Here is a 22,698-nt window from a genome sequence, read left to right on the forward strand (position 1 = left end):
TGCGTCCACAAGTCCAGCTTCTATGGGATGGCCCTTCCTCCATCTGGTAACACCTTTACTCTCTTTGCCCCTTCAGACCTACTAGCGGTAATAGCTTCCTGACAGTCCCTGGGTACCTTAACATCTTTGCTGGCTCTCTTGACCTTGCCCTCATCTCTGTAAATAGTCCCTTTACTAAAACCTCTTCCACTGAACTATGTTGAATGGAGAATTCAGTTTCCTATCAGGATCCTGGTTAATACAAAAATTTTCTCCTCAAAGAGAAAACTATGAATTACAGAACTTCCTGAGTCCCCTCTCTCCCCACTTGATGCTAGCTATTACTCTTTTTCCCATTTCCAGAGAATGATGAGGTCTGATGGGTGTATTTACTTGGAGGAGGGAAAGGAACACAGAGTTAAGAGGTCTCCTTCTTTTTATTACTTACACTATTGTTTTCCTTTTTTTATTGAACAGTGGTTGGTTTACAATACTGTGTTAGTTTCAGGTGTACAGCTAAGTGATTTGGTTATATGTACATATATATATTCTTTTTCATATTCTTTTCCATTATAGGTTATTACAAACACTATTGTTTTTCAAGTGGACTTCATCAGTGCAGCAACTCACAACAACGTGCAGGTACACACTTCACGTGAAAGAAATCCAGGTTGGGAACTGGTTAAGTTATTTGGCTAACACAAATGCCAAATTACATGATCCAAGCTCCAAAGACCATTTCCTCCCTCTCCACACCTCCTCCAACGAGAATTATTGGACTTGACTTTGAAACATGACAAGATTAAGCAGGCAGTTTCCAAGTTTTCCCTTTCACTTTGCATCCAGGATAAACATAATCCATGACTTTAATTTTTATACATTTTCGTTTCAGTCGGGAGTTGGCAGTTTTTCAGCAGGGCTGCACCAAGTTTCATCTGTTTACTGAAATTTACATTTTTTACCCTTTCTGGTTATAACCTTTCTCCCTATGTCCTCTTCTTCCCTCCTTCCCCAGTCGTTGTGGATCGAGGACACTATATCATCCAGGGATGAGGGGATTTGAGAGGCTAAATGTCTTTTATAGACATATCCAACTTGACTAGAAGTCTCTGTGAGGTCTGAAAACTAGACATGTTGAAGACACATAAGATTGTCAGGGAGGTGGGGAGTTTACAGTTGTGGAGAATAAAACCCGGAGCTTTTAGAGCATTAGAGAGATTTGAAGTAAAAGGAGGAAATGAAAACACTTTTAAAAGCAAAAATAGCTTGGATAAATCTCTCTTGAAGTGTGTGCCATGGAGCCCTAACACTGTACCTCCTGTGCGGGGTGCAAGTTGGGAGGAGATTATGATCAAATACGTTTGGGAAATAATACAAAATGTGGCACCTCCTTGGAGAGCCCCAAAGCCTACTAAAGGTACTGAGAACTCCTGTAGTAAAGAATTCTGTTTAATGGTTGAGTCCCCAAGTTTCCCCGCAAAATTCTTAGTCATGGAACTTTTAAAATAACATCTATTTTCCCTCTCTTGTGGAAATATCAAGGAACAAACTTTGAAAAACATAGTCTATCATACTGGGAGGAGAAACTCAGGGAATAAAAACAGAAAAACCTGATTTGTATCTTCTCTATCTCTTTCTTACTTCCTGGGCAATAGGGCTCTCGCACTAGGATTCAAAGTCAAACTGCTGCTCTTTTTCACCCTGATGAATAGTCTAGCTGAAAATGGTCTATATAGTATATAATACCAGACTGGCAAATGTTAAGTGCTCTGCAAATGTCTGTTGAATGAATTCATGATTGAATAAAATGAGTTAGTCCCTGTAAACCAGGCGCAATGCCTGACACAGAATAAATAGCAACAAATGCTATTATTGCTATTCATCATGATCTCTGGTTTAGAGAAAACAGAAAAACTCAAAACTTGTTACTGTCCCCCCTTCAAAATAACTTAAAGACTTAGATGGGCTCTGTCATCAGGTAACATACATCTTCCGAAGGAGAACCAAACGACTAAGCCACAATAAAATGACCTTTCACACAGAGAAGTCTTACATGGAAATATATTAGAATCACAGACAAAAAAATTCTGTTTGCTTAGAGTCACAAACAATGAATGGCATGTTTCTACAAAGAAGAAATGAACTGGGTAAAATAAATACATATATACATACATACATATATATATATTATATTCCAATTCTGTGATGCCAGGAGGAAGAGCTAATTTGTTGAGAGTTTTGTTTTTTATTTTTAATATCCTTACCATAGTTGCCATTACTTACAATAACAACATAAAACATGAAGGAGGTGAAGTAACTTATTTCACTTCTGCTCCTACCTCGACTTATAAACAGAATGGAGGCTCTAACAAACTGCAATTGTTAAGATTATGTGGATCAGCTTCCTTAGAAGGAATTTATCTTGGCTAAGAATCTCAAGTGTTTCCTAAGTTAGTAATGTACCAGAGTTTGTTTCTCGCTGACAACTGTTAACTAATCACATCAAATCTTTTGAAAGAGAACTGTCTTTCCTGCCCACAGTATATCACGAAAACATTAAGAATAGGGTCGTGCTTTTATTGAGCACTTTCTGTGATTTTGAAGCATAGAAATAGATTTGTATTTATATATGTATTATCTCATGAATGAAAGATAAAGTTGTCAGTTATTTGGAAGAGGAAAAGCTCCAATAAATAAAAATATTACTTATTTCAAATGCATTTATTTTCATTTTATTGGGTTTTAGGAATGTATGTAACATTAAGTGTTACAGTTAAGCATGGCCAAAGTAAAAGAAGTTCTGATTTGAAGTTGCTTAAGTAAGGAAATTTGCGTAACCTCACATACCAGGAGGTACCGAGGAAGATCAAGGCTCTGGCTTGAGTGATTCAGCGTCTCAATGATTTCATCAAAGGCTTAGGCCCTGTCTCTCCCTCTGCTCTGCCATCTGCCCCACTGGCTGTTTACCGAGGCTGGTTCTCTCCTCATGATAAAATGGGTGCCAGCAACAAATCATCATTCATTATTCATCTACAACGGGAGAGAGTAAATCTTCCAACCAAGGAATATGCACCTTTGCCTTTAGTCTGATTGGGTCAAGTTATTACACTTGTCCATTCCCAGAACAGAGGAATGACATTGATTGTCCTAAACCAATGATTCTCAAAGTGCAGTCCCCAGATCAGCAGCTTATGCTGCTGGGAACCTGAAAACCTATTAGAAATGCAAATTCTCAGGCCTCACTCTAGCTCCACTGAATCAGAAATGTTGGGGTTTGGGTCCAGCAATCTGAGTTTTAACAAATATGCCATGTATTCTAAAGATTGAGGATCACTGCTTTAGACTAAACAGAACCTACTCCTCGTGCGGAGGGAAGGGGTGGACACCTGGACCAAACTGGGGTTATGTTAGGAAGGAGGAGGAGGAAGTTATGCCTGTTGAACTACTAACAGTGTCCACAACCTGGATTTCTCAAAAACTACACTGGTTTCAAATATTCTGTTCTGTGGGGGTTGCAAAACATGGTCCTCATTAAGATGACTATTTCAAAAACTCTCTCGAAATCCTCTGGTGAATGTACTGTGTCCTGGAAAGACAGTGAGACTATATCAGGAATCAAAAGATCTAAGGTCTAAGTCTAGCTGGGTCACTGTTCAAGCCAATGTCCTTGAGAAATCCACTTAGACTCTCTAAACCCCAGCTTTTACTTCTGTAGGCGTGTTGAAACAGAGAGTCTTTAAATTCTTGGAAACGAAAACAATTGTAGCCAGCATTTACTGAGCACTTACTGTACATCATATATTGCCAAGGATTTTATTTATCATGCTATCGTTGAATACTTAGAATAGCCCCTACGAATGATGGGTGGATGGATGGATAGATGGGCAGGTGGGTGGATGGAGGGAGGGATGGATGGATGGGTACATGAGTGGATGAATAAATGAATAAATTTTTTTAAAAAGAGAATAGCCCCTATGAAGCGTGTAACTTGCCCCAACTCAGTTGGCTGCTGAGTGAAGAATCTGAGATTCAGGTCTATCTGACCCACGGTCCATTTGCTAAGCCACTAGCCCACATATAGTGGCCCACTCTCCCTAACCTCCATCAAACTAACTCTTGGTGATTCTGCAATTCATTTGGTTTCTTATGGTTTAGCTCATTATGCTTTTCAGGAAACATGCTTTTTAGTATAATGAAAAGAATGTGGGCTTTTAAATTCAAGCTATATGAGAATCTTGGCTTCACCACTCTCTTGATCTATGACTTTGGGAAAGTTATTTAACTTCTCTGAAACTTTCATTTTCATTCTGTAAAATAACATTTTGCATAGCATTTGTAAGGATTAAAGGAGATAATACATTTAAAGTGCTTGGCACAGTGCCTGGACTATAATAGATATTCAATAAATGTTCATTTCCTCCCCTGCCTATTGCCTCATGGGAAATGTTATTTGCTGAATGAGTAGGAAATATTTTAGAACATTTATTTATTAATTTTCCCCAATATTTCCATTCATAAGTGCCCTTATTAAGTTGTACCAGGAATGGAAAAATTCTGCCTGTGCCTTGTTGGCTAAAACCTTTCTAGGTATAAGAACCCAGAGAGAAGACCACGTCCAGGACAAGAACAACCCTAGATTTTCTATCAGTTCCCCCATATTCACACTCTCCTAACAATCTCCTCCCAGAGTTTTTTCAAGTGGGCTATGTGGGTCTACATTTGAATTTGAAAGATTATTTCCAAATTTGAGAGGTAGTCCTCTTAACCTGTGTTAATCTCAAAATAGAACAGTCTGTGTGGGGTAAGGAGTCCATGCCGTCCTTTCACAGGCCCCCCTGCAATGGAGGGGTAACAGCACCCACACACAGAGTTTGGGGTAAGTTATTTGGCTCATGACAAGAAAGGCCATGGCTCCCAAGGAAAGACTGCTCCCTTTGAAGCAGCTACATCAAGGAAAGAAGAATTTTACTCTCCGAGCTCCGAAGGGTGTGTGTAGTTAGTAGTTCATCATGCACTCCCATGGGGTTTAAATAATTGTTTAATTGACAAATTTTTTGTGGCTCTATCATCACACCATTTTTAATGGTGAAAAGTCATACAATTAGAAAACGTAGCCCTTTCAAATACTTGAAAAATAAGAAGTTCTGATGTTTGCTTTAAATTTTAATGTTAACTGTTAATGGTGGGCTGTTTAATTTTGCTGTCTTGAAGAATAACAAACTTCTGGATTTTTTTTTTTTTTTGGCTGCACTGCATGCAGCTTGTGGGATCTTAGTTCCCGGACCAGGGATTGAACCCGGGCTCTCAGCAGTGAGAGCATGGAGTCCTAACCACTGGACGACCAGGGAATTCCCAATAATAACAAACTTTTGAAATAAATTTACAATAAATGGCTTCTGGAGTTATTTAATGCTTATACTTTCTTGCAACATGATTTAAGCAGAGTGGACAAGTATGGCCTGTGTTTTCCAAGGCCATGACCAATACCCCTTATAGTTACATTTTGAAGCAAGTGTTTGACATCAGATAATTCATCCAGAGAATAACTCTCTAAAATTTCCTTTATTGTAACCAGGAGGCAGTAATAGATCATGAAGATGAATGTATGTTATTATCCCTCTGGTTGATATAGAAAACACAAAATGATAAAAGCTGTTTTATGGCCTCTCTTTAACTAACACAACACTAGGAAATCCTATGGCCATTTATCTTGCATCTTCATGAGCAGAAAAGAACACAAAATTGAGAAAATATCCAAAAATGTCATTACTGGTAGTCATTCTTAATAATTCAACTCTGTAATTATACCAGGTTTCCTTACAAAATTTTTATATGTAACACACATTTATTTTACATATATGCATATTTCTATAGTACATAAGTGCTTTAAAGTTACATAAAGAATATATGTTTTTAATTATTAGACACCAGAGCTGGGTTAACAAACAAGGATCTTGAGACTCTATGGGGTAAAACCAGGCACTATTATTTTTTTTAAATCCCCCCCAGGTGATGACTATGTGCAAGCAGAGTTAAGAAAGACTCATCCAAAATATTCTACCAACCACACATGAACATGAACACATATATTTTCTTAACTTCACTGGGAACACCTACTACTAGCAATATAGTCTCACAGAACAGACAAGTTCAAGGGCATGCCTGCTTCTTCTCCCCATTATCCTTCATTAACTTCTCCTTGAGCAAAATATCCAAGAGATTCGTTTGCCCGTTTGTGTGTGTGTGTGTGTGTATAGTAGCATCAGTAGTTCTTTTTCCAAATGATTTTTCCTGCAGACTCAACAAATAAGACTGAATAAAGCATAAGTACAGAACAAAAGTGGAATGCCTCAAGAACCTTCTGCCCTCCTACCCCTTTCTCCATCATCATCAGAACCCCAGGGGTCCCCAGAGCACCATCCTAAAATCTGCCTCTCAGACCCTAGAGAACTTGGCTATCTCACTTAGTGGCTGCTGGAAGAAGACTCATCTCAAGTGTGACAGGAAGGGCCCCAGGACAATCTGCTGAATTGTACAATAAGCAACTCCACCCAGGCAGTCCTGGATCAACCTCTGCTTGCCCTTGGCCATGCTATGAAACACCAATAACTGTGGATATTTAGAAGGTCGTTCTCCTCCAGTTCCTGGTATGAATAGTTCTAGGCAGGGCCCTTACTCATGGGTGGTGGAATGAAGGAAATAATACCGTGTGTTCCCCTCCCGGCTCTCCCCCTTCCTCCAAATCAGAGAACATCCCGAGGCACCCAAAAAAAAGGACTGCCAGTCATGAAAAGTAAATATATAGCCTAAAAGGGGTGTGTAGAGTTAGGGAGGGCGGTTTTGCCCACTCTGTTTTGGTGATTTGGGGAAGTAGTTGTGGGCAGTTGGCATATGAGTTTGGTCTTTGTTAAAAACAAAATAAAACAAAACACAGAAAGCCTGGTTGACAGCATATTCTCTCTCTGGCCTCCTCTGAGTCTCTACCACTAGTCTTTGTATCCACTGAGCCCCTGTCCAGGGCCTGGGACCTGGACTAATCTTTTTGATTCATCACACTAAAGAGAGCTTGGTTGAAGACACTACCTGAAAGTTATAGGGTGCAAAAATGTTTTGTGCCTGCCGATAACCCAGTGGTTAATCTTAAAACCAATGCTTAGAGAAGTTAGCCAACGTGGCCAAGGTCACAGAGTGGTGGAGATGGGATTCCACTCCATGTCTGCCTGATTCCAAAGCCCACAGTCTTTCTACTACATTTGCTTGTCCTTGAGGAAAGAGGTTTTGATTGGAGGATGAGGTAAAAGATGGGTAATTTTAGACACCAGGTGAAATTGGGTTCAGACCAGGCCTAAGTAAGTGGTTTATTAGAGATCTCTAGGAAGACACAGGAAACATAGACCCACAAGGGAGTTGGGGAAGAAAGACAAAGAAAGGGAGGACACTAGAGACAAACATCACCTAATCCAAAACCTTGAACACTGTGAAGCAAATCCTGATACCTGGGCATTACTAGATGTGTAGAAACTAAATCTGTACAGCTCTTAAATTTTTTATTGTGTGACATTTTAATCTGATAGAAGATATATATTCAAATTTTGTACTAATTTAATTCTTCATCTTGTTTCTGAGGCAGTTAGCAAAGGAATACAAGATACTCTGATTTGCCCTAGGCAGTCAAACATTGTGAAACTTTTTACATTGGTTAAGGTGCCAAAGCGATGATTCACTTCACACAGATCACCAGTGGGATTGACTTCCAATCATGTCTATCTTGGTCTATATCAGAAACAGGTAAAGGGGGTCAAAAGGTACAAACTTCCAGTTATAAAATAAGCAAGTCCTAGGGATGTAATATACAGCATGGTGACTATTGTTGATAATACTGTATTGTATATTTGAAAGTTGCTAAGAAAGTAGATATCAAAATTTCTCAACACAAGAAAAAAAATTTTAACCATATGTAGTGAAGGGTGTTAACTAGACTTATTGTGGTGATCACTTTGCAATATATACAAATATAAAACCATTATATTGTACACTTGAAACTAATATAATGCTATATGTCAATTATATCTCAATATAAAGAAGAGAGAGAGAGACTGACTCACAGGTCACTCACCGACTCAGTAGTTCATTTACAATTTGCCATGAGGTTCCTCCTAGCTCCTATGTATGTGAATGTGATGATCGATTGGCCAAAATGAGGTGGTATTTTGGCTAGTTTAAACAATGTACCTCAAGTAAAATTTAGCTCCAATCATCCTAATTCAAACAACCAACTGGTAAAAAGCAATATATAAGACAATCAGGGAAATATGAACACTGACTGTATATTTGGTGATGTTAAGGAATTTATCGCCTACTTCTTTTGGCGTAATAATGATATTGTGCTTAGTTTTCATTGTTTTTTTTTTAGAATATTTCTCTTTTAAAGCTACATACAAAAATATTTACAGATGAAATGATATGATTCCTTGGATTTGCTACAAAACAATTCAGTGGTAGAGGAAAGGAGTGAAGAAAAAGTAGATGGGTAAAGATGAAACATGATTGGCTATAAATTAATAATTGGAGAAGCTGGGTGAAGAGTAAATGGAAGTTCATTATACTATCCCTTATCCTTTTGTTTATGTTTAAAATTTTCCATTAAAAAGTTTTGCTTTTCTATATATAGACCTAATCAGTGTGACATAATGGAAATTTCAAAGGATTTGGAGCCAGGTAAACCAGAATGCAAATTATTGTTTTGAAACACAAAACTGTTTCATTGTTTTGTGTCTGTCCTTTTGCCAATACCACCCTGTCTTGATTACTCTGGCTTGCAAGTTTTGAAATCAGGTAGTAGTGTGATTCTTCCAACTTTTACCTTTTTTTCAAAATTGTTTCACCATTCATTTAGCCATTCTTCTGCAGAATTGTTTTGACTATACTTTTTGCTTTCCTATTTATGTTTAGCATATGCTGGCCAGTTTCTAGAAAAGAAAAAAATATGCTGGAATTTTTATTAGGATCACACTGAATCTATAAAAATTAGGGAATAATAGGAATTTTAACAATATTGAGTCTTCCAATCCATGAACTCAGATACTTCTTTCTTTAGAGATATATATTTTATAGTTCTCAGCATACAAAACTTACGCCTATTTTGTTAGGTTTATACATAAGTATTTAATGGTTTTAGTCCTATTGTGCAGTGATTTTTTTATTTCACCTTCCAACTTTTGCATATAAGTATATATATATAAATGATTTTTGTGTATTGAGCATGTATACTGCAAACTTGCTAAACTCACGTATTAGTTACAGTAGCTATTTTGCCGATTCTTTGAGATTTCTTATATAGACAGTCATGTCACCTGTAAATACTAACAGTTTTATTTCTTCCTCTTCAATCTCTTTGCATTTTTTTCTTTCTTTATTGCACTGGCTACAACCTCCAGTAAGATGGTGAATAGCAATGGTAAGAGTATACAATCCTCCCTTGTTCCTGATCATAGGGGAAAGCATTCGGTCTTTCACCATTAAGTATAATGTTAGCTCTAAGCTTTTCATAGATGTCCTTTATTAAGTTGAGGAAGTTTCTCTCTATTTCTAGTATGCTTAGAGTTTATATCATGAATGGATATTGAATTTTGTTTAATGCTTTTTCTGCATCCATTGAGATGATCATATAATTTTTCTTCTTTAGTCTATTGATATGGTGAATTACATTGATTTTGTTTCAATATTATGCCAGCTTGCCATCCTGGGATGAACTCCCTTGATCATGATGTATTATCCTTTTTATATATTGTTGGATTTGATTTGACAATACTCTGTTGGGAATTTGGGGGTCTATGTTTATGCAGGTTTTCTTATAATGGTTTTGTCTGGTTTCAGTATCAGGATAATGCTGGCCTCATCAAATGAGTTTCCTTGGACTTCTCTGGTGGTGCAGTGCTTAAGACTCCATGCTCCCAATGCAAGGCACCCGGATTCGATCCCTGGTCGGGAAACTAGATCCCACATGCATGCCGCAACTAAGAGTTCGCAAGACACAGCTAAGACCCAGCACAACCAAATAAATAAATAAATATTTTTAAAAACATAATGAGTTTCTTATGTCAACCCTCTCAGTAAAATTTTCACCCACTTACTTGATGAACAAAAGAATGATGAACAAAAGAGCCTCTTCAAAATGACTCCCTGTATGAAAAATAATGTGCATCAACAAAGCCACTTTAGGATATGGATGACAAGCAGTAAGGTAGACATACTCATTGGTTCAGTAACTGAATCCAGAACCCCAGCCCCTTAGTATTAAAGAAAAAACTCTAAGCCTTGGCACAGTTGTATATTAGTGTACCTCATTGGTCTCTTCCTGGCTTGGGACTAGCCAAAAAACACATGTTACTTCCAACTGAGTCTTCGTCTACGCAATTGCTACCCTAATTTTTGTTTCAAAAAAAGAAAAAACAAAAGAAAATCCAAATTCTCTCTCACTAGAATATAATCTCCTTAAGGACAGGGCATATAATTTATTTATTTTTGTATTTCCAATACTAGTACAAGGCTTGGAAATTCTTGGGCATTAGCATAATTTATTTAATGAATGAATGAGCACTTTAAAAAGCTACACTTTGTACAGCTTTTCCTTGTACAAAATTCTTATTTCCTAACAGAATAACACTCTCTGAAACAACAAATGCCATAAACACTAAAATTTAAATCTTTCACTGCTACTGTATTCACTGTATTTGATTTGTCTTTGGGTTTTACAGGAGAAAAGCAAGATGGTATTAAATATAAGTAATGGTAATTGTTGCTTGTTTAAATGGAAGCCTTAATAAACCTCAAGATCATGTTGAAAGCTTAATAGTCTCAAGTTGCAAGTTACATTATATATTAAGAGTTATAATGTTACTGGTTATGTATATTCTTTTTGCAGAAATATTTTTTACTTAGGCTTCAAAATCTCCTTTAACTTTCAAAATAACCACAATTTTATACTTATGGTGGCTCCATGTCTTTGTCAATAAGAGAAAAAAAAATCTACATGATGTCTTTTTAACATGTATGTGCATCATGCATCAAGGGGAAAAAAAGACATTTCTGAATTCCTTGTCTTTGGGGTAGCTGATCAGTTAGCTGGCCTACACTACAATGACATCTACTGGCACAAGCGGGACTGAGCATCCAGAGGTAATTGTGAATGTGACACAGCAGTCTTTGAGTCTTCCTTTATGATTACTGCCTGATAATATGAGTTGCACCAGCCTGAATTTCTTAAGAACAGAGATCACGTTTTTTGTTTTGGTTTGTTTTTTAATTTTGCTGTGCCCAGTCTTAGATGTGGCACACGGGATCTTCCTTGCAGCATGAGGGATCTTTTAGTTGCAGCATGTGGGCTCTTAGTTGCAGCATGCATGCGGGATCTAGTTCCCTGACCAGAGATCAAACCTGGGCCCCCTGCATTGGGAGCATAGAGTCTTAACCACTGGACCACCAGGGAAGTCCCAGAGATCATGTGTTTTTGAGCTTTGACTCTGTGGTGCCTAATACTATGCTTGTCACATTAAAGATGTTCTACAAATGTGTTGGACGATCATGAACGTAATTGCCTGTAGTCTAACCTGTTAAAAAGCATAAGACTTTCCTGGTGGTGCAGTTGTTAAGAATTCGCCTGCCAGTGCAGGGGACACGGGTTCCAGCCCTGTTCGGGGAAGATCCCACATGCCATGGCAACTAAGCCAGTGCGCCACAACTGCTGGGTCTGCACTCTAGAGCCGCAAGCCACAACTACTGAAGCCTGCGTGCCTGGAGCCCGTGCTATGCAACAAGAGAAGCCACTGCAGTGAGAAGCCTGTGCACCGCAATGAAGAGTAGCCTCCGCTCGCTGCAACTAGAGAAAGCCCACGTGCAGCAACAAAGACCCAACATAGACAAAAATAAATAAATAAATATATTTAAAAAGCCTGGAATATGATAATATTGTAACAGTCATTTACATTTTTTTAAATGATAAAATATTCTAAAATGATGGCTCTTCATCTTTGTGATTGAGAAATCTCTTCCAGAAAAATCACACACAATTTTACACACCATTTCACAAAGGGCCTAAATCCCATCTCTCAACTCCAGGTTAAGAACTCCCAGATCAGGAAGGAGCAATATGTTTTGAGACATTTCAAAATGCCTGTGAACAAATTAAAACAACAAAGAGATATCATTCTATACCTATTAGAAAGGCTAAAGTCTAAAACATTGGCAACACCAAAAGCTAGCAAATATGTGAAGCAACAGGAATTCTCATTCATTGTTGGTAGGAATGTAAAATGTTACAGTCACTTTGGAGGACAGTTTTGCAGTTCCTTATAAAACTAAACATACCTTTACGTATGAACAAGCACTCATGCTCCTTGGTATTTACCCAACTGGGTTAAAAACTTATGTTCACACAAAAATCCGCATACAAATTTTTATAACAAATTGATTCATAAGCAACAAAGATGTCCTTTAGTAAGTGAATGGATAAACAAATTGTTGTAATCCATGCAATGAAATATTATTTAGTAATAAAAATAAACTGTTAAGTCACGCAAAGACTTGGATGAACCTTAAGGAGGAAGAAATTTTCCTCTGCTCTTCTAGGTTCTTCTGGCTGCTCTAAGAATTAAATTGACATGAGACAGATTAATAGGAGAGAATCATACAAGAGTTTAATAACATGTGTACATGGGAGAGACCCAGGAAAACGGAGTAACCCACCAAAATGGCTTAAATGCCCTCTTCGGCTAAAGACAAAAGAGGATTTTTCAAGTAGTAGTTTGGGACTTCAAAGCAGAGGAAGGCAATTCACATGAAGTTGGAAAAGCAAATGTTTGGTAAACAAATGTTTTCTGGGCCACTCAAAGGCAATAGGACACAGAGCGGACTCTGATCTCCAGGCCCTGCCAAGTTTCCCTTACCACACCTCGCCCGTGTTCTTTCCATATATCCGTGGTGACAGCTCTATTCCGGGAACAGGGCCTTTAAATACTTTAGGCAGCTAAGAGAGAGGTCAAAGTTTCTTCCTGAGTCTTTCGGGCCTTGATTGTTTGCAGTTCGAAATAAACCACAAGCCAAAGAGACATTTTGGGATGGCCAATTTTGCTCTCCTACAAATGCATATTGCTAAGTGAAAGAAACACGTGTGAAGAGGCTACGTACTGTACAATGCCAACTATATGACGTTCTGGAAAAGAAAAAACTATGGAGATAGAAAGAGTTCAGTGGTTGCCAGGGGTCAGGGTGAGGAAGGGAATAAATAGATGGACAACAGGGATCTTTGGGACAGTGAAACTATTCTGTATGATACTGTAATGGTGGATACGACATACATTATACATTTGTTTAAACCCAGAGAATGGACAACACAGAGAGCGAACCCTATTGTAAACTAAGTACTTTAGTCAACAATAATGGATCAGTATAGGCTCAATTGCAACAATTGTACTACACTAATGCAAGATGTTAATAATAGGAGAAACTCTGGGGCGGTGGGGGAGGCAGTGGAGGAAGTGTGTAGGAACTCTGTACTTCCTAATCAATTTTTCTATAAACCTAAAATTACTCTAAAACAGAGTCTATTCATTTAAAACATGAAAGGAAATAAACTTCTATCATATTGATATATTATAGGATCTATTTGTTAGGGTAAAAAAAATGCATGTGGTCTTATAAGGAATGAATTGAACAGGTTTACCTTCTAATGTTATTCTCTGCTACAATTTTAAATGACACATAATCTATGCCAGAAGTTCATTTTATAAGGGGTCATGTAATCAAGTCTCTCTAACAGAAGGCTACTTTGTTATTATAAACCCTACAGAGAAAAAGATTTTTTACTTAATTCTTGGGTTGATGAAATTAAACACTTCATTTGGTGTGCTTTTCATTTTGATGTCCCTTAGGACTGAGAATTGCCTTTCTCAGAAAGCACTATAAATCAACTGTGAATGGCTGGTGTGATAGAGGGACGAAAGACGCGTTTATTATAGCTTCTGCCGAGAGCTCTAGGCACATCTAGCAAGCGGCTGCCAAGAAATGCTTATTGGTGTGGTAGGGAGTTCTACTCCCTGGATCCTTGTGAAAAACTGAAAATTGCTTTTGGCCTGTCAGTTGCATTGTAAAAAGTCTTCGGCTTAAAAATTGATAACCATTTTATCTCAGAAAGCAGAATGGCAGTCCAGCAAATCATGATTCCCATAAGTACTCATCTGAACCCCTGGGGCTTACCAAAGTGGAAATATTTTTAGTCCATCTCCATAAAGTTTAAAGGTAGGTGGACTTTTGGGCCACAGCTTGAAAAATTTCAGGACAGCAGTTTGTCTTCTGGCCTGTGTTGTTTGGAGTTTGGGTCTCTCATAATAAAAAATTTTACAAAATAACAACTTCACCACGGGGCAGGCTTAACCTTAGGTAACAGAAAAAATATATATAATTGTAAGATAAAATTATAGCTATAACTGTTCATATTATTCAGGTTAAAAGATATTTTGGTGTGACTAAATGTGCTTGGCTTGTGTCCAGGGAAAAGACCCTGCCCCAGACGAAGAGATAAAACCAAAGGAAGTGAACCTCTACAGCCCCACTGGAGTCCTACCTTGCTCTTAGCTTGCTTGGGGTGTAAACTGGTACATATACTGAAGTCTAGCCCACCGGGGCCAATGTAAGCTTTTTGATGAAAAGCAGACCACGTGAGATGGGAGGAGCCTTAGAGAGTCTCCCACTCTAACATCTCTACCCACCCAGACTCTTGTTAGAAATGCATGTATCTAATTTTGTAAGTTGCGGTTCTTTCTGGTCACTCACTGTAAACTGCAGTTATACCGGTCACTAACACCCTTGAGTGAATTCATTTGTCAGATTTCACTCTTATGTAGCATCTGGCCCAAAACAGGGCTCTAAAGAAACCATATACTCTAAAAAAAATCTATTTAAGATAGGGAGGAGGAATGATTTTGGAAGAAGAAAGTATTGGGACAGTCGGGGGACTGCCCCAAACTGTAGCATAGCAGCACTTCTGCTTAAAGGTATTTATTACAAGCAGCAACAGCAACTAGGCACATGTTTGCCTCCTACTCAGTATCCAGATTCCTTTGCTGAGAAATTCAGAGGATGAACTACCTAGTGGATAACTGTTATCACCTTTACTAACATTTCCCCCTCCTTTCAGTACTAAATGTTTCACTTGTGAAAATCCTTTGGCCGGACATTAATCTGAGATAATATACTGAGGTCTACTTATCTTTAAGGTAGAGGAATCTGAGCTGCTATACTCAAAGCAGCATCAACCTGATTTTAATAAGTCACTTGTTATCACTCAGACCTATCAAAATAGGAAGAAATGATTGTAGGGGAAGGGGTAATGTTGTAGTGCTAAAACAGGTCATATTCTTAAAACCTGTTCATTAACACAAGCCATACATTAGGTACACAGAGTCTAACATTTTGGTCCAGGTCACAGGGTTGCTAAGTAGCTGAGTCAGGATTTAAACCCAAGCTCATCTGACTCACATTATTTCCCCCATTATTTCAACATCCTCTCAATGACATAAAATTTCAGCCACTGTTTTAAGTGCTTTATGTCCATTAACTCATTTAATCTTCCCTGTAGTTCTATGGAGTAGGGACTATTATTATCTCTATTTACACATGAAGACCCGGAGACAGTGACAGCACAAATAATCTGTCCCAGGCTATGCAGCTAGAAGATGGTAAAGCTTGGATTTGACCCCAGATAGCCTTGACAATACAACAATGTTTCTCTAAAACTCTAACTTGAGATTTGTCTTCTTACAAATGAATTTTGAAATCCTCCCCCATGGTGATCAGTTTCAGCCTTTAGAAGACATCTCTGTTCCCAATCCCTTTCCACACCCTCGTTCTTCATCTGTAGCAGGTGAGGTCAGGAGCTCGGTGAGAGCAGCACACCACAGACATTCAGCAGGCTTGCTCTGAATCGGTGGACAGGATTCAAAGCTTAACTCCTAGCTGTGTAAAATTGGGCAAGTCCCATAACCTCCCCCTTAGTTCTCTTGTGTATAAAATGGGGATATTCAACCCTATCTCATGTCATTGTTATGAGGATTAAAAAGGTATGTGTGGGGACTTCCCAGGTGGCGCAGTGGTTAAAAATCCCCCTGCCGATGCGGGGGACACGGGTTCAAGCCCTGGTTGAGGAAGATCCCACATGCCGCGGAGCAGCTAAGCCCGTGCACCGCAACTACTGAGCCTGCGTTCTAGAGCCCGTGAACCACAACTACCGAGCCTGCGTGCCACAACTAGTGAAGCCCACGTGCCTAGAGCCCATGCTCTGCAACAAGAGAAGCCACCACAATGAGAAGCCCGCGTACCGCAACGAACAGTAGCCCCCGCTCGCCGCAACTAGAGAAAGCCCGCACCCAGCGATGAAGACCCAACACAGCCAAAAATAAAATATAAAATAAATAAATAAATTTATTTTTTTTTTAAACGTATGTGTGGCTCTTTTCATGCCTAGCGCAGCCATGGCTCATGGTCCCAAGAAGCACCTGGAGCGCGTAGCAGCTTTGGATGGTGGATAAACTGACTGGTGTGTTTGTTCCTTGCCCATCCAGAGGACCCCACAAGCTGAGGGCATGTCTCCCCCTAATCATTTTCCTAAGGAACAGACTTAAGTATGCCCTAACAGGAGATGAAGTAAAGAAGATCTGCATGCAGCGTTTCATTTAGATTGATGGCAATACCCACACTGATATAATCTACCCTGCTGGTTTTATTTATGTCTTCAGCGTTGACAAGACTGGAGAGAATTTTCGTCTGGCCTATGAAACCAAGGGTCACTTTGTTGTTCATCGCATTACACCAGAGGAGGCCAAGTATAAGTTGTGCAAAGTGAGAAAGATCTTTGTGGGGACAAAAGGAATCCCTCATCTGGTGACCCACTATGCTCACACCATCCGCTACCCTGATCCCCTCATCAAGATGAATGACACAATTCAAATTGATTTGGAGACTGGCAAGATTACTGACTTCATCAAATTTGACACTGGGGGGCTTCCCTGGTGGCACAGTGGTTGAGAGCCCGCCTGCCGATGCAGGGGACGCGGGTTCGTGCCCCGGTCTGGGAGGATCCCACGTGCCGTGGAGCGGCTGGGCCCGTGAGCCATGGCCGCTGAGCCTGTGCGTCCGGAGCCTGTGCTCCGCAACGGGAGAGGCCACAACAGTGAGAGGCCTGCGTACCGCAAAAAAAAAAAAAAAAATCTGACACTGGACAACAAACCATGGGTCTCTCTTCCCCTTGGAAACTGTATCCACCTTACCATTGCTGAAGAGAGAGGCAAGAGACTGGCGGCCAAACAGAGCAGTGGATAAAATGATCTCTAAGTGACATGACTTGTACTTAAAGATAACACTACCTTAAAAAAAAATGTATGTGTGTATGCACCCCAGTGTTCACAGCAGCACTATTTATAATAGCCAAGACATGGAAGCAACCTAAGTAAGTATCCATCAATAGATGAATGGATAAAGAAGATGTGGTACATATATACAATGGAATACTACTCAGCCGTAAGAAAGAATGAAATGACGCCATTTGCAGCAACACAGATAGACCTAGAAAATATCATAATACTAAGTGAAATTATTCAGACAGAGAAGACAAAAACCATATAATGTCACTTATACGTGGAATCTAAAAAATAATACAAATGAATTTATTTACAAAAGAGAAACAGTCTCACAGACATAGAAAACAAACTTATGGTTACCAAGGGGGAAAGGGCAGCGGGGAGGAGTACGGGAATAACAGAAACACACCACTATATATAAAACAGGTAAGCAACAAGGATTTACTGAATAGCACAGAGAACTATATTCAATATCTTATAATAATCTAAATAGAAAATAATCTGAAAAAATATATATATGTATAACTAAATCACTTTGCTGTACATCTGAAACTAACACAGTATTGTAAATCAACTCTACTTCAATTTAAAAAAAGAAAAGAAAAAAATATATGTGTGTATAAATATTCTCAGCTCAGTGGTTGGCACCATTCAATAAATGGTAGCTATTGTTATTATTAATCATTACTATTATGATTACATTACTGTGTTACTGTTATACCAGGAACACAAATTGATGATGAGAGTGCTTGCCATTTTCAGTTACATATTTGTGTTCTGTTTCCAAAGGGAGGTACTCACATTTCCGATCCTGGGAAAGATGACTCATATTGTTCTTTCTTCAAAAATATTTGAAGCAAAGTAGTAAGAATTTGGAACAATAATATGCTTTATGGAAAACACCATGTACCAAAGAATGATGGTTATTTATAACAAGTGTAAAGTCAGAAACTTGAACCTAACTTTTTGCATTAAGCCACCTGGAAGGGATGACAGAGAGGCGGTAGTTTTTAAGGAGTGTCCCCTCCAACCCATAAGAAGCAGTGACTCAGCACAGTGACCCTGCCCATGCAGGTCCATTGTTATGAGGCTTTCACTCTTGTAAGCTTTTGGCACAGAACCCTGTAGCAGGCACTGTGTATCCAACTACATTTCTTCCTTTCTCCATCACTACTAGAATGCCAAACTCATTCAAGCATCAGGCAGCAAAATGCTCAGGGAAGCTCAATTCTGCCTCTGGGAATAAATCATAATTGGTCTAAGCCAGTCCTAGTAATCTCATTTCCCTTTATTTCATTGGCTTAAGTATAAAAGTGTGATACATTGGGGGTCAATTAATTATAAGGGAAAATCAGCTGAAGGTTATTTTTAAATTCCCTGATGAAAGAGAGTCATATGAGAAGAAAATCCTTTCCTATTGCTGATATTGTCTGATGAGGGCATAATGTTTAGAATGATAGCAATTATTTTGTGACCATGAGGAGAAAAACAATAAAATTGCAGTCTAGCTGACCAAGAGCTCAAGCATCATTAAACATTCTGGAACTTCTCACATCTAGACTTCTTTTTATATAAGATAATAGACTCCTATTGTTTAGCCACGTTTAGTCAGATATTCTGTTACTTGCAACGAAAAGCCTCCTAATTAATTCAAACCATAATTCACTTGGTTCTAAACTAAAATTGATGTGTGAAGTTAGGCAAGTTCTTAAAGCTCTCTGTAAAAGGGATATATTATGGGGAAATAAGCAGTACACAATTCAACTTGGTTTATAATAAATATCCCAAACATCCTTCAAACATTAGGATGAAAAAAGAATGAAAAGAAGACAAGTTTTAGGATGAGAAAGGTACGGACTTGAATCTTGGCTCTGCCACTTAACAGCAGTGTGATCTTAAACAAATTATTTAACATCTCTGAGCCTCACTTTTGAAATTTGTCAAGTGGGAAGAACAATATTTACCTGATAGCATTTGTGATAAGGAACATATAGAAACACGTAGAAGGCTTTGTCTTAGTCTCTCTTTTGACTACGCATATCCTGACACATAGGAGGGCCTTAATTCGGTGATTGTATAATTTGTTGTTTAAACTGACACTGATCCAGGCAACCAAGACATATGGTCATCTTAGGCTTAATAGGTGCCTTAATAAATGCCTTCCCTGCCCCCAACTCTCCCTTCCCTCTCTCTCTGTCTCTCTCTCTCTCTCCCTCTTCCTCTTCCCCTCCCTCCCTCACCAATTTAGGGATATCTTATTTAAATTACTCATTTCAAATCTTGACCATACCCAACATCCAAGTCCTCAGCAGGACTTACCTTCTCTCCCAAATGTGGCCAACAGACTCTCTAGGCTGCCCTCATGAACCCCAATTTCCATTATTCATGCCCTTGTATAATTCCCTCCTGTTGAGTGTGGACAAGATCTGTGACATGTTTCTAATCAATAGAATGAGGCCAAAGTGATGGGATGTCACTTCTGTGATCATGTGACCTTATATAAGACCCTGGCTTGCTAGCACACTCCCTCTAGAGACTTTCCTTGCTGTCTTGATGAAGTAAGCAGCCATATCATGAGGTCCACAGGCAAGGAACTGTGGGCAGCTTCTATGAACTGTATGGTCTCTAGGAGTTGAGGACAGCTTCTAGATGTAGCAAGAAGCTGGGACCCTCAGTCCTACCGCTAAAAGGAAATGAATTTTGCTAACAATCTATGTGAGCTTGGAAGCAGTTCTTCCCCCATTCAGTCCTCCAGATGAGACCACATCTTGTTTGTGGTTGGGTGAGACCCTAATCAGAGGACCCAGCTAAGCTAAGCTGTACCCAAACTCCTGACCCACAGAAATTGTGAGACAATAAATGTTGTATTTTTATTTTAAGTTGCTAAGTTTGTAGTGATTTTAAGTTGCTAAGTTTGTAGTGATTTTAAGTTGCTAAGTTTGTAGTGATTTCCTACACAGCAATAGACAATACACCAACTATCTAGCATGGTGTTCTTCCAAGACAAGATGGTTCTCTCCTGAAGAGAAATTTTGCTTAAAACCTGTTATAATATTAAAATAATAACAATTTCCCTACATTATGATATGCAAATTGAGAAACAGGCTCAGAAGGATTTACTGACTATATTAAGAGGGGTAATTAAGGAGAATTTAATAAAGGGTCTGTGTATAATAAAGCTGTGGCCAGGTCTTAGGAAAAGCAACAGAGCCAGAATCAGTGGGAAAGTTTTACCATCATGTCTGAAGGAGAAAGAAGCAGTTACTAAAACCAGGGGCGCTGTATGGGAAGGGATCTGGGTAGGTGGGAGCTAGTGGACTAAATACCCTGACCTCACTCTCCTCCCTCCTACTCCAGCCAGTGCACTACTTTTGCTGAATTCAACCAAAGCCAGAAGGAAAGAGGCTTCTGCCCCACTGATGCAGTTCATCCAGGCTAGCCTCCCAGAGCAAGGAGCAAGGTGGAAGAGAGTGGAAAGTAAAACTGCAGGGGACATTCAAAGAAATCTGGTGCAGGGGCTTACCCAAGATCTCACAGGGAGTTGGTGACAGACAAGGGACCAGGACCTATGCCTCTGACCTCCAGACCTATCTTCTCTGGCCCAAAGTAGGTCAGAGACAATGGGGATGATGGGGTGTCCAGAGGAAGAAAAATTCGCCATTTGTAGAAGGTTTTCCTTCTCCTAAGTAGTGTCTGGTATACAGTACATCTTCAATACAATTTTACCAAATGAAGAATATAAGGGATTAATGAAAGAAGTTTGACCAACTCACCTTCTACAGGGATTCAGCCAGGCATGCTCACAGACCCGTGTACCCTCCATAGGCATGAGCTTCCCTAACACCATTCCACGCACCTGAGTGAGCCAAGCACCTTTGGGTGAAGCCAGGTCACTAAGTCCCAGGCTACTTCAGTTCTCTCTCTCCACCTGGCAGTACTTGACAGATGACCCCAGCATCTACCAAACCATGTTTGTCCTCAGGTATCATATGGCCCTAAAACAACCTTCTGGTCACCAGAAATGCAGAAGAACATTAAGGGCTGCAGCCAGATCCTCTTCCTCATAAATTCTATATAAGTTGTGTGGCCAGACACTGGTAAGCAGGAAGAACACTGGACTAGAAGTAGGCTGAGCTGGGTCCCAGTAGTTTATACATTCGTTTATTCATTCAACAAACCTCTATTGAGAACCTCTCCTGTATCAAGCACTGTGCCATGTGCTGGAATTACAATGATTTTTAAGACCCTGTATCTACCTTAAAGGAGTTTATACTAACCATTTGGCCAATTCGGGACAACTCACTTGACTTTAGCTTTCTCATCTGAAAAATATGGATAATAACACCCACTATACTTCACTTCCTTTTTAATAGCATCAGTTTATAGATGGATTTCACACAGTTGTTAGGGAACAAAATAAAATGACTTATAGGAAAATGTTCTGAAGAGAAGATTAAATTCTATGCAAACACACTCTGCCATGCAGAGAATTAAAAGACGGCCCTTTCCGGGACTTCCCTTGTGGTCCAGTGGTAAAGAATCCACCCTGAAATGCAGGGGACGCGGGTTCCATCCCTGGTCGGGGAATTAGGATCCCACATGCCGCGGGGCAACTAAGCCTGCGTGCCACAACTGCTGAACCCACACGCCTCAACGAGAGAGCCCACCTGCTGCAAACTACAGAGCCCATGAGCTCTGGAGCCCGCGCACCACAGCTAGAGAGGGAAAAACCCGCAAGCCACGACTAGAGAGAGAAAACCAGCATGCTACAACTAGAGAGAAGCCCGCGCGCCGCAGTGAAGAGCCCTCATGCCACGACAAAGATCGCGTGTGCTGCAACTAAGAGCTGACACAGCCAAAAATAAAAAATTAAATAATAAAATAAACAAACAAAAACAAAATGCTTAAAAAAAAAAAAAAGACGGTCCTTTCCTTTGAGCACCTGCCTAAATGGGAAACTTTCTTTGACTTGAGATAAAAGGCAAAAAAATTTATACCTATATTACCATTATCATTATTATCATTATTATCATTATCATTATTCTTTATTCTTTCCTCTCCCCAGATTATCATTATCATCCCCAAACACCAGCAGCTTAGAGCTGAATTATTTTTTGTTTGTTTTAAACACATGACCACTCCTGAGTATATCCAGAAAAAATAAAAACACTAATTCTGAAAGATACATGCACTCCAATGTTCATAGCAACACTATTTACAATAGCCAAGGCATGGAAGCAACCTAGGTGTCCATCAACAGACGAATGGATAAAGAAGATGTGGTGGGGCTTCCCTGGTGGCGCAGTGG

At 39.3% G+C, this 22,698-nt stretch overlaps 1 pseudogene; it reads left to right on the top strand.

Annotated features, from left to right (window-relative positions):
- Positions 1-16,505: 16,505 nt before the first annotated feature.
- Positions 16,506-20,829, top strand: LOC102982711 (40S ribosomal protein S4-like; annotated as a pseudogene).
- Positions 20,830-22,698: the final 1,869 nt, after the last annotated feature.

Source organism: Physeter macrocephalus, chromosome 5 (genome assembly GCF_002837175.3).
Source record: "Physeter macrocephalus isolate SW-GA chromosome 5, ASM283717v5, whole genome shotgun sequence".
Taxonomy (NCBI): Eukaryota; Metazoa; Chordata; class Mammalia; order Artiodactyla; family Physeteridae; genus Physeter; species Physeter macrocephalus.